Consider the following 13,471-nt stretch of genomic DNA (forward strand, 5'->3'; position numbering starts at 1 on the left):
GAGAAGCTATATTTCAGGATTTTATTAAATATAAGCCATAACCAAAAAATACTGAAATACATGCTGGAAATGTATCACTTTGTGTTTACTAAATCCTCATGAGTTATTTTTTTTAAATCAATTACCTTTAAGATATTCTGTCTTGCTAAGATGCACTTGTAAAAATGGCAACAAAGTCTCCTTCAGGAGGTAAAATTGAAGAAATTAAGAGGACCAATGCAACCCAGTGTCTAAAATCCAACAAATTCCCAAATAATGAGATAAAAAAAAAAAACTAAACAATGTCTCTGAAGTTTAACAGTATCCATTCATCAATGCTGCACCTTGACCAAGATCATGTCTGTACAGATACCTAAACAATAGAAATACTTAACCTACTATATATTTAGCATAAAAGTTTGACTTCGGCTTTTAAGTCAAATATTATGGTCATATTTGCCACATTTAACATTGGAAAAATAAGAAACAAAATCAGCTTTTTGGACATGGGTGGTTTTCCTCTCCTCTTTCCCAACAAATAGAAAAAGGGGAGAAAGAGAATAGGAGCAAGTAAACAACCAGAACATTAAAGCTCTGAAAGCAGAAATGCAGTAAACAGCAGGGATGAACGAAATTGGAAATTCAAGCAAGTGTGATATTATCATTGAGCATGGCAATGATAATATCAGTCATTACCATGCTCTCCACAATCTTAAATGACCTCACAGCACTGTCTCATATATCTAGTGTGAGCAGCTACTGCAGTGAGACTCCGTTAAAGAAATTGAATGCATAACAGCCATGAAAAGCATTCATTCATAAAATTAAGAAAACACACTGAACAATAAATATTGCATTTCAAAAACGTTGCTATATTAGCACTGTACTCATTAGTATTAATACAAGGTACTTTAGCCACATTGTGCAAACAAATCAGTTCTGTTTTTAAACTGTTTGGTTCGCAATGTATGAACATCACAAAAACCATATCACAAGGTAAATGAGACGACAGGAAATTCAACATTTTGAATCTTTATAGATTTTACATTATGTGTTTAGCTTCCAAGACACTGAATGTCGGAATTTGGGAATAAACAGCAGAAATAAAAAAAATATATATATAGTGGGAATATGTGAATCAATTCCGAAAACAAAAACATATCACAATATACATGATGCTATCCACACTACTGGCATCCCTGGTGTCAGTTTGTCCGAGCTGGTCGAACATCATGCGTTTAACACCATAATGCCTTCTGAAGGTGTTACACAAAGACAAATCCCCCAGTGGGGCTCAATAATTATTGATATGTCCCCGTCCTAACTGGATTACAGCCTCTGGTTACCATGGGGGAGAGAAAAAAAAACTAAATGTGCCTCACGATAAATTTATCCAACGCATAGTAATGAGGCAAACAAAGCAGAATGAAAGAAGTAATCAGCAAAAGTGTGCCATTTATAAAATACTTTTATTCCAGCAGTATTCCACTGTACAGTGCTCTTTTACTGTAATATGCAAATCACAGAAAAGGCACATCGACTGGATACAACATGGACTGGAGGCCATAAAAAAGCAGAGTTTGTTCTCTGCATGTGTTAGAATGGTGGGTGGTAAGACTTAATGGCTTCCACTGGGAGCAGCAGCAAGACTCAGTGTACAATGTTAGCAACTAATCTAAACCTCATGGTGTTAAGGCTCATTACAGAATTAGAAGGGACGAGTCAGAGTGGGCTGGAAGTTGACAAGTCTGGCCTCAAATTGTGGCATTTGGTCTAAATACTTAGAGGAGCTGTCTGGATTAATCTGGTATCACAGCTAAGCAGGTTTTTGTTGAAAACAGCAAAAGAAAACATTGTTAATCTTTGGGATTAGTTAACATATATATGAAAATACTTTTTTTTCTTCTCTCAATCTTTCTGGGATAAGACCAATTCATGTGTCTCTGTGTATACCAGTACAGTAATCCCATCCATTCTTTTCCTCTTATGAAAGGGAATTTCCCTCTCACACTTAATCAAATAAAACTACCTACTAATCCTAATCTAATAACTATTCTATTTTTTTTATCTTTTCTTTGTTCATATTTTTCAGTCTGCTTTTATCACTTTCTATTGAGAACAAATCTGTTTGAATGCATACTTTAATTATATTTAGAATAAGTGAAAAGTAGTTACCTCTTCAAACATTTTATTTGAAAAAACTTTAGAGAAAATATAAATGAGGAACTGAAATCATAGAGAGACATAATACTAAATGAATTATCACTGCAATATAAAAGTACTTACAATTACAAGACTGAGCTTTTTTTATTTTTTCCTCCAAAAAAGGATGAATTGCTTTGCTATTCATCCTACTGAGCCATTTGAAATATGAGGAAAAACATGGCGGCCTTTGTCGGGAAAGTGAAAATGAACCCTCACTGGGTCTGTTGGCATGATAATGATTCAAACATATGGCCAAATCAATACCAAAACCGTCGAACATAAACAAAGCCAGCCTTCTACCATTACCATATCAATCCTTAGACTTAAAAACCCAGAGAAAATCTGTGGCGTGAGTCAAGAGAAGAGATTATAAGAAAACGCCCAGGAGTCTGGATTATTCCGATCACAAGCGTCAAACTCCAGTCCTCCAGGGCTGGCGTCCTGCAACGTCTATATGCGTCTCTGCGTCAGCACAACTGAATAATTAGATCGTCAGCAGGATTCGGGAGACATTGACTTTATGAGGAGGTAATTCAGTCATTGGACTGAGGTGTGTTGCAGGACACTAGTCCTTGAGGGTTGAGTTTGACACCTCTGATTTCGTTTAGCTGTGCAAAAAGGAATGGTCGGGGACTAAATGCTGTTTTATTGGTAAACTAGTACAAAGTACTGACAGCAAGAAATGCCAACAGGGATTCTGTAACAAACATTTTTATTTATTTAATTTTTTACCATTGTTTGTCTCCCAGCTAAATAAATCTATTCAAATTAGAGGGTGGATTTTTCTTTTGTGATTCTATAAAGTAGTTTTTTTGTTTGTTTTTTCTTCAGTCATATCTCAGCTGAATCTAGAATAGGCTTGTAGGATGTCAGCATCAGTATTAAATTCCTTTAATATCCCAGAGGTTCTTTGACACAAAAAAAACTGTGTGCAGACCAATGGTAAAAAGATGGAGTGAACCAATTTAAACACATTTACAGGGTAGTTGGTAATATTGTCAGAATACTGAAGAATGGCCATGTGCACATTGGGACAATGGTAAAAACACCCAGTTGTGTAATCATAATTGGTGTGAAAAGCACACCAGTGACCTTCTCTTGTGGTCTTTATGGTCCTCCAGTCGGCTGTTGAGCATTTTGTTTGATGCAGTTTACCAATAGAGGATTGATCATAAAAAGTTTATTTATTTTAAATGGAAAACAACATCTGCTTCCCTTTCAAACCGTGGCTTAATTACTGTATGAAGACAGCAGTTATGTAGCTTTAGAAAAGGAGGTGGAGGGGAGAATTCTGCTGATTCCTCCTTTCAAAAACCCCCTCAAAGCTTTTGTTTGACACAATTGTTTCTTCTCGAGCTCATCTCATATCTGCATCATAAAAAGTCTAAACGCAACAACTTTCTGGCGTCCACCAAGATTGAAATGTTGAATCGTACTGCTAATTCTTAACCTTCACCAATTCTCTCTTTATCCGTCTCGTCATCTTCTAAATCATGCTTGTCCTTCACTCTAGATCTTAAGGACATCAGCACCATTTTAAAAAACAGAGAACCCTCTTCAAGTCTAGATGATATCCACCCAACCTCTTTCTTTCTGAAAGTTATAAAGGATCAAAGTATTGTTTTACTTTGATCCTCCTACAACTACAAACCTTCAGTTGGACCAAAACTCAACAGCAAGACTTTTAACTAGAACAGAGGAGCTCTCCTGCAACGCCTACCTCTGTCTTACATTACTGACATCCTAAATACACATACTACAACTTTCAAATACTCAAAAAGAAATCCACTTGCAATCCAAAGGACCAGATATAAACTTTGACGTGATCACTCATTCCAGGACGTTGCACCTTGACTGTGGAACGAGCTTTGTTTGTTTTTACTTCGTACCGAGAGATTCGACTCATTAAAAAAATAAGCTGAGGATAATATTCAAACCTGCTTTTCTTTTAGATCTTTTAAAATAATAATTTGTTTTTAATCAATATCTGAATAAAAGTCTGAGTAAAAGCCTGTTGAAATTTGAGCGACAGCAAACGCATTAAAAAAAAAAAATAATACAGACGGGAATCTTCAGATACTTCAGTTGCCTGTCAGGTCATGTGTACGTGTTTATATTTGTATGTAAATGCGCTAATTTGTGTGGCTTTCGCTTTGTGTGCAGGATTTCCTCAACCGTTTGTGACATAACTAGAAAAGGAACGACTTGCTTCCCTGAAGACGACAGCCGAGCAGATAAAATGCAACGCTTCAAAACATTTCAAGAATTATTCATGTTCTCCTCTCATGTCTAACTTGCAAGCTTTTCCGTCTGGAATTCCCACAGATCCTCAAGAAGCTCAAAACTGCAGATCACACAAGCCGCAAAGTGTCTGGTGACAATATCGACAATATGGTGGGAATCTGGGAAAGCTGGAACAAAAGGCAACGGAAAAAAAAAACATAAACAAAAACGAAGAATGGATAACAGCTGAGACAATACATGTGATGTACTTTTCTTTTACTATGTCTGTGCTGAACAACAAATTTACCTGGCTTTATTATTGTTATTATTATTATTATTTTATTATAACATCACACCAGCATGAGTCAAATTGGCTTCGGAAAGAAGTTCTCAAACTTCTTTAAAAGATCTATCATTTTGGTAAATGCCTAGTTTTCCCAAGTAGCTCCATATTGACAGACATTCTTAAATTGCTTCAAATCAAAACTTGGACTTTTTCAGCTTCTTGGGGTATGCTACAAGAACAAACAAATCACTTCTTTTTGTTGGCATTTAGGACGCATTTAGTTGCACATCGTTTCATGTCTACTCCAAATTTGAAAGGACAGGTTTTCTTTTTAAAACATACGAGTTCTATTCTTACTTTAATATGATGTCTAAGAAAATTGACATTTCATTTTAATTTGGGAGGTAGTTTCAATCAACTTGTTATTGTAATTAAATGGATTTCTGACTCACCCTGATTGAAAGAGTCTCAGGTATCTTCTGTTTATTTTTCACCTATCAAACAGTCTTTTTGTTAAACAGAGGCATTATTCAGGACGTGTTAATGCAAATGGACAAAAAGCCCTTAATGTGCTGTTCAGTTAAGTGCTCTATGCTTTGTTTACTCTGCTGGAAGAAAAATAAATAAAGATTTTATTGCAGTGCAGTGCCTTCATTTAGCAGCTTCTGAGTCTGGTCTACGTTGCAGACCTTGGGGGGCGTCACCATCAACCTCTGTGCTCCATCAAGAAAAGCCATTAAGAGGAGCAGTAATATTAAAGCCATTCACTAAACTGATGTGAAATGCAATTAGGCTGACAGAGTGTGTGGCCCGAGCAGTTTATGTAAGCTTGTTAATATTCAGAATCAGGACAAGCAGGATGTCCATCTGCATTCTTAGACAAACTGACAGACAAATAGATGCGTCTGATTATAAACTGTCTGATTGCGGTTCCATAAAAAGCAAATATTCAGCGTTGGGAACTGACAGGACTCACACTGTGCAAAATGCCCTTTCATTTCATACCTATAAATGAGCCCAATTCTCCAACCTATCCACGCATCTTTTTTGGATTTCAGTAAGTGTATCATGGCAACATTTTACCAAGAGACGGGGGTGAAAATTGGTCATTTTGACTGAGATGAAAGGAAATCTGGCTGGGGAATACTCACCCGTCTGTGCAAGACTGATATCTGTTTAGCTAGTAAACACTTGCTAACAAGGATGTAGAAGGTTGTGGGAATTTCTTCGGCTCGAAAGGAATCGGGGTTGCTTTGAACTCATCTCAGGAGTGTTGGGTCTTTGATGGGAAGTGTGAAAGTGTTGCATAACACAGCAGTGAACAGGAGATATTTTAATTGCATTTTGATATGCGTCATCATATCAATTTGAATTGTCTTTTTTTGCTTAAACCTCCTCGAAATAGTTTACTGCGTGTTGGATTTTTAATTGAATATAGATAGCAAACTGTCAAGGAGTATGAACTTACATTTTGCTTACTTGCTTTCAACATACAGAACACATTTTTGAAATCCTTTTGGTGTATTAAAACTGCCAAAATAAAAATCCTGAGGTACATTCGTTGTAACTAGTTTGATTAATGTAAACCATTTGCAGTCGTGAGATTTTCCTCCATTTTCAATCCTCTGTGGGTTATTGTTAAAGTGGCTGGCCATTTATCTGCATTTCTACACCCACACACTCTTCAACAGTCCTTATAAAATCCAAACTAGCAAAAACAAGTGCTATGAACATGCATTTTACATGTACTTGTAGCCGTTAACCAATTGGACAAAGCATCACGGCAGCGAATGCTCACAGCGGACACAAATGACATTACCCAAAATTTAAAAAAAAAAGATTTTAATGGTCAAAGAGTGTGGGAAAAGAAATGAAGAAAATAGGCAAAGAGTGAAAACTGCATTTAAGTATTTGAGTACAGCTCAATACAAAAATGTGGGCTTATTTTAGGGGATCTGATGTATTAAACCCAGTTGTTCCTCTATATGAAATAAAATAAAAATCAGCAAACCCCTAGCAAATTAGACATACTACCCTTTGATTATCTAACAAACCGGTCATTGGAGGATGTATGGACAAATGTATGCCACAAGTCATAAAAGAAACAATGGTCCCAAATCTTAGACAAGTCATTTACCTGATAGGGCTGATAATAACACAACAAATGAAGTCAACATTCGCCACTGTATCAAAATTTTAAGGCTAACCTAATAAGATCACAACTAATGCCATCCATGTTCTGTGTTGATCAGGTAGGAGTTATTAGCTTGACTATATGACAGTTCTAAAGAATTAAACATGCAGTTTTATTTAGACTATAGAAATAGTTGTAATGTACAACATATATCAGTGACCAGCATTCTGCACCATGCTTTAATAGGAATTTTAATAGTTATTCACAAACATTTGGGGTGATCTTAGCTGAAACATTGCCTTTCAGATCGTGTTCCAGTTAAACTACCCCCGACCTCAAAATGTACAAATCAGTTTATTACATCACAGCCAAATTAGACTGCCTCATCAAAACACCTGCTACATACTGACCATAGTATTCCTGCTTTTTTTTGGCAAAGACATTAAATTACTGTGATGAATGTATGAATCCCTGTCCTGCACCTATACCCATCATTTCTCTTTTACCCTTCCTCCTTCCACTTTGCTTTAGGATGTTCTGTCCTTGAACACAAGGTAGATTTACTTTAGGTGCCTCATGTGAGAGATAATCCTGGATTTTAGCTCTGCAGTTAAAACCATTTTGAAAGAGTTTGGGTGCAAAATAGGACCCAAAATAAAAGATATGTAAGCGAGGGAGGGCAGATGATAGAGAAACAATAATTAGCTTTGCTTCACTGGTGGACAAATGAAAAAAAAAAAAAAACGCTGTTCTGGCAAAATCCAAAGACTGAAATTAGAATTCAGCACTGTCTTGAAAGCCAAATAAAATTCAAAGCAACAACATTTAGGCCCAAAATGACAAACTGCAAAGAAGTTATAGAAACACACTATTCTTCCAAACAGCAGAACATTCAAGAAGAGACGACGAGGTCCAAGAGACAGTAACACATTTCATTAGCAGAGACAACAAGGCCGAATGGTAAATAATTTATTTGATGTCTTTTAGCCAATTGTATTTAATACAATCAAAAGGCATTAAAAGTGGAAAACAAAACCCTGTCCTTCATATGAATTGTTAGTAAAGGTTAAAGGTTTTGCCCCGTTCCTGTTTCCACAAACGCATTCAGATATTTATGGTCTCTTTTAAAAGCATCCATACTTTTAAGAGATTTGAAATGCTCTTAAAAGTATTCATCTCTTTTTTAAAAGAGTATTTGCATTTTGTCGAGTTACAGCTTCATATGTTATTGCATTTTATTGAAGGTTTTAATGGGTAACCCAACGCAAAGTAGCTTACAGTTGTGAAGCGAAAGGAAAATACATATTTTTCTTTTTTGTTTACAAATAAAAATTAACTGAAAAGTGTGGCATGAATTTGCACTTTTGTATTCACCTGCCTTTACTATAATACCCCTAGATTAAGTCAAATGCAAACAATTGCCTCTAGTTAACGATAAATTAAGTCCATCTGTGTTTATTCTCACCTTCGTGTGAATCGAGACGTTCTGTGAAAGGCCCAAGGATTTGTTGGACAACTTTGGTAAACAAACATCTTGCATCAGAAAAACCACTGAACACCGTTTGTGATTAGGGGACACAGTTGACATGTTAAAAATCTGTCCTCTCGTTAGATGCACACAAAGTTAAACTTTTTTGGCCTGCAAGTAAAGTTTTATGCGTGACTGAAAACTAGAATTAAATTTATTTATTTAAGTTTATTTGATAGGGACAGACACACATCGACATAGACAAACGGAACAGAACCGCACTGCCATGTTTGCGTCACAGTGCTTACAGCAACAGCTAATCCACAGCACTTGTCCCTAGATGGGTTTTTTCAACCTAAACACATCATCCCACTTTGAAACATGGGACATGGTGGGGACAGTGTCATTCTGTAGGAAGACATTTCCTCTGGAGAGAGCTAAAAACAGAAAGATTATTGAAGAAAACCTATTTTAAGCTGCAAAATACATAAGACTGAAGCTTCCTTCTGGCAGGAGAACAACTTAAAGCACCCAACCAGATCTACAAAAGAATGGTTTAGATCAAACCATTTCCATTTGTTTAAATAGCCAATCAGTCTGGATCTAAAAACAGCTGAAGATAAGTGATGAGGCTTGAAAATTTATGTTTACCGTCTCACCATCCCATTTACGACTGGTTCTGCACAGGATTGACTCTGGTGATGTATAGGTAAACAAAGCTTTATGGCATTTTTTCTTCCACTTGACTATTATGTCCTACTTTGTGTTGATCTATTGTATTACATCCCAAAGCAGAACATAATTTTAATTTTATGGTTGTACTAGCATAGAATATTTAAAAAAAAAACTGAAGGATTATGAATGTGTTTGCAAGGCATTGCATCTTCTTAATAATTTGAAATGAATGTTTTATTTGTCAATAAAGGATACAACTGTGTTCTCACACTGAAGAAGCCTTAAAATGTAACCTCATTACTTGCAGAGCCACACTGACCACTGTGATAAAAACTGAAAAAAAAAGAAGAAAAAAAAAACACATATTTGAGCCAGAAAGGCAGCGATAGTAAACGACCAGCAGGTAGGTGGCAGACATGTTAGTTGCGTGACAAAATGTGTTGGTGCTGCTGCCACTGAAAGCCTCTCTTTATTATACAGAGATTTGTTTCCCACTTTCTTCCGTCTCACACACAGAGATAACTGCACATGCAGCACTCTGTCAAGATGTGACAAACAAGAGCCGTGTGTGCATGTGACTGTCTGTGTCTCTCCATGTCTTCCGGCAGATTTTATGTCATTCATATCACTGAGAATTAGGATTAAGTTGCCTCATTCACACACCAATCTTACGCAAAGCACTACCTCTACTTGAGTGTGAACAGGCAGACAGCACGGCTACCTCACCAAGCTGGCACCTCTTCCTGGACTGCTGACTCCAACAACTGACTGAGCTAATGACAATGATGATTCAGGGTGACGCAGTTACTGGACAGCTTAGGTTCTTACTAGATGATTTTCGATGGTTTTCCTTTTGCGCTGTCTGGAAAATAACCAAAATGGACACTGGCTCCTTTAAAGTTGAGGTTAATTATCATTAATTATCATCCAGTGTGATTATAATTTTAAGTTTATAGACTAAACACATGTAAAGTACGGTATCAGTTATTTTACACAATGAGTAAAAGTTAAACAATATGCAACTAAAAAATGTGAACATTTTCAGGAGATTTGGACTAACGTTTAAAAATCATTTAAGAATTTCAATAAATTATGACTCCTTAATGGAAAATATAAACATCTAATGATGAGAGACGTTTTTACAGTACTGAAAATTATGAAAAAAATAATGGAATGAATATTTTCCTTCCAGCGACTTTGGTTTAGAACCTGTAGCAAACTAAAAAATGAGCTCATCCAAAGTAATTTTGCGATATAGAACTTAGTGTCAATTGGTAAAGCTTCCAATTTTGGAATTTCACCAAAATATACATATATTTATGCATTCATGCTAGAGAGAATAGCTAAATAGTGTGCAAAGGTTTTAAGGACATCTTTATAGAATCCTGTTCTCCACTGAGAGAAAATGATCCAAGGAGGTTGTGCTATAAAGCAGATTATGTTTAGTTACTGGATATTCAGTTATGTGTCTGGCTCACAACTTGAAGGCCAAAAAACAAATGCCTTTGCTTAGAGAACAATCTGTATCACAGCTAGATCTGTCTTATTTTACCATCTATTTTGGGCACCCCGGTTTTATAGCCCAACTCTGCTCTGAACTTCTCCACAGCAGGGATGAAGATGGACACACTTTCCAGACATAATTAGTGAAAAATTCTGGAAACCATGCATGATGTTCTTTGCATTTCACACCTATGTGCCATTTTGTGTTACTCCTACATCTAAAATCCTACTAAAACACAAATTCATGGATCAAAATGTGACAAGTATGGGGAAGATTCTAGGGTTATGACTACCTCGTAATACATTGTAAAAACGGGCACGCACATCTTAAAGATCCAGTTCCCCTCTAGGACTTAGGCAAAAAACAAACAGTAAACAAACCCTGACTGGCTTGACACACCGAATTTCACCAAGTTCTTATCTAACTGCATGGCCGTAGAGTATTTTTTTTTATATATATAAAACATAAATGCACATTGAATAAAGGAGATATCAATGCAGGTCATATGATGCAGATCACACCCACTTGCTGTGATCATTCACGTTAATGGCATTGTGTAACATGCGAAAAAAAAAATAAAAAATCCTAGATGAACTCCTGCCAGCATAAAAAATAGGAGAGCAGGTGGAACACTCAGCCAGAATCTCCAGACAAATACCTTCACGGTGCGCTCGGCAACCTGCAGGACTCCATGAATCCCACCCTCATCTTGAATGCATGAGGCATCAAAATGTATGTGCAGACACTGGAGCAAGTGGACTCCACAAAGGGAAATCGATATCCAACCACCAGCCCCCAATATGTAAATGAGATGTGACTGAAGCCGGCATGCTCTAAGTGAGAAATCCATCTTGTATGAGCTAACCAAATATCCATTCAGAGGGAGCAATTTGACCTCAGACGAGGTAAATTACAGGCTTTTTTTTTTTTTTACATTAGATTCACAATGGAGCAATGTATGAAAAAGTCATATTTTATTTCAGAATGAAATAGAGTATGTTGACAATATCAGGATATATATTACTGATGTTTAACATGGAATGGGAAATATCAATAGCAGAAATGCAGATTATTGGGATGTGTGATCAATCAGTGGGGCACGCCAATATGACTCAGCACTGGTTTTTGCAGTTCTCTCCCTCTCTCTCTTCTCTGTCATTAGAAAAAAAAAAATTATAGCAAGCAACTATATTTAAGCACTTGTTTTTAACATCCATATTCATTCTATGCTGTATGTTTGTGTAATGTGCCATATCATCTCTGGAGCCTGATGGTCATTCAGTGGCACCGCAGCCAGCCAAGTTCCTGCAGGCACCGCAGTAGGTGAAGCCTTTCCAAAGCCCAATGCAGACATTTTTTTTTTTAAATCATTTAATTTCCTCACATAGAAACAGTGCGTATAATTGGACCAATAAGACACAGGACAATTAGGTCAATCAGCAGGTCTCTCCCACCTCAGAATCTGGGTTTCTAGATCTGTTGCTCAGCAGTGATTTCACATCAGATTAAAGCCGCAGAATCGTCCCTTTAAAAGCTGAATGGCACCACAGAACCACCACACATACACTCACAAGAACCGAAGATCCAGTTCTGTTATGCACGAACAATGCCTCATTTTTTTTCCACCTCATCAAAGAGGTTGAGCTCCTTAAAACATTCACTTATTGTCTGGTGGTAAGATTGCCTCAATGTCAATGTCTTAGGTTTTTTTTAAATAGAGTTACAAATTGTGTTTTCTGCTGCATTACAACGCTGGTAGTGAGTAAAAGAAGTATAAAATCTTTACCTGTTCGGCTCGGCGTCTTCCAGTAAAACACCGGTCTGTCGGACACAGAGGCACCGCAGCCTTTCAGTTACCGTAATACCGGAACTAGGCGTGCCGGTTCCTGTTTATACCGGTTACTACGGTGCTCTGGAGGAGCCATTCTTGCTAGAAACTACCATAGTGGTTGAATCAAAATATGTCTGCATTTTCATTCATTTTCGGTAGCATGAGGGAAAAACACAGTAAATAGTAAAATTTTGATGTAAATTAATACTAGAAAGACAGCTATCACCGCCTGCCGATTCAGCTCCATGCACCAATAAAATGTGATAATGCTGACAGTCACCCTAAACATTTTTATGACCATAAAAAGTGGCACTTCTTTTCGGCAGGTGCGTCATAGCGTCGTTGATAGTGGGGAAAAAAAAGGCAACTGAAGTGTAGCTGTTTGTCTTAAGAAATTTAATGATGATGATGGTTAAGACTTTTTTTTTTTATCATGCTGAAATAATACTGACAAAATATAGCAAATCAAACGGCACATGGCAAATAAATACATTTTTTTATTTTGAAAAATATACCTTAATTGAGCCCTATATAAGCTTAAAACATTAAAGTAATGCATTTAGTGCCCCGTTAAAAATAATGAAAGTAGACATTTTATTGACAGTTCTTTCTTTATTTATTGCTTTTTAATATTATTTTGACATAGTAATCCAAAACTATTCTGCCGCACTGTTTTTACTATAAACATGGTGAGAGGCGCAACAAAAATATCTTGACTTTCAGATGTGATGCAAGTCCATGACAAATGGTAAGCTATTCTTTCACTTTGATAGAAGGACGCCCTCTAGTGTGTAACTATAAAAATACATAAACATAGTAAAAGCAGACTCTACCTATTTTTAACACTATTATTATTAAATGTCAAATCCTTAACAGTTACTTGCGTGTTTTTAGTTAGGTCAAATAAGTTAAATATATCCAGTAAGGTTAAAGTGCATGTTATTAAATTCATTCTGTTTTGCCTCTTATTTGAGAAGCAATAGGCTCCTCTTGTGGCCAGCAGTTGTTCTCTTTGCTTTTTATTTGAGACTAATTAGGTGATTTATTTTACAGATGCAGCTAGAGACAAGATGAACTTAAGATGTAAAACCTTGGTCATCACAAGACCTGCTCTGTCAATCATAACTCCTAACACAAGTTAGCACTAGAACTAAATTAAACAGAGT

At 36.5% G+C, this 13,471-nt stretch overlaps 1 protein-coding gene across 6 annotated transcripts in view; it reads right to left on the reverse strand.

The window, feature by feature from the left end:
* Window positions 1–12,369, reverse strand: part of map2 (microtubule-associated protein 2) — an 84,425-nt gene extending 72,056 nt beyond the window's left edge. For 5 of the 6 annotated variants that reach the window (XM_081604459.1, XM_081604462.1, XM_081604456.1 and 2 more), the window contains exon 1: window positions 12,261–12,369. The gene's annotated coding sequence lies outside the window, so the exon portion shown is untranslated. The remainder of the gene's footprint in view (window positions 1–12,260) is intronic. The other variant, XM_081604464.1, reaches the window with a different exon arrangement.
* Between the last annotated feature and the right edge of the window lie 1,102 nt (window positions 12,370–13,471).

Source organism: Poecilia reticulata, chromosome 2, assembly GCF_904066995.2.
Source record: "Poecilia reticulata chromosome 2, P_reticulata-male-v2, whole genome shotgun sequence".
NCBI lineage: Eukaryota > Metazoa > Chordata > Actinopteri > Cyprinodontiformes > Poeciliidae > Poecilia > Poecilia reticulata.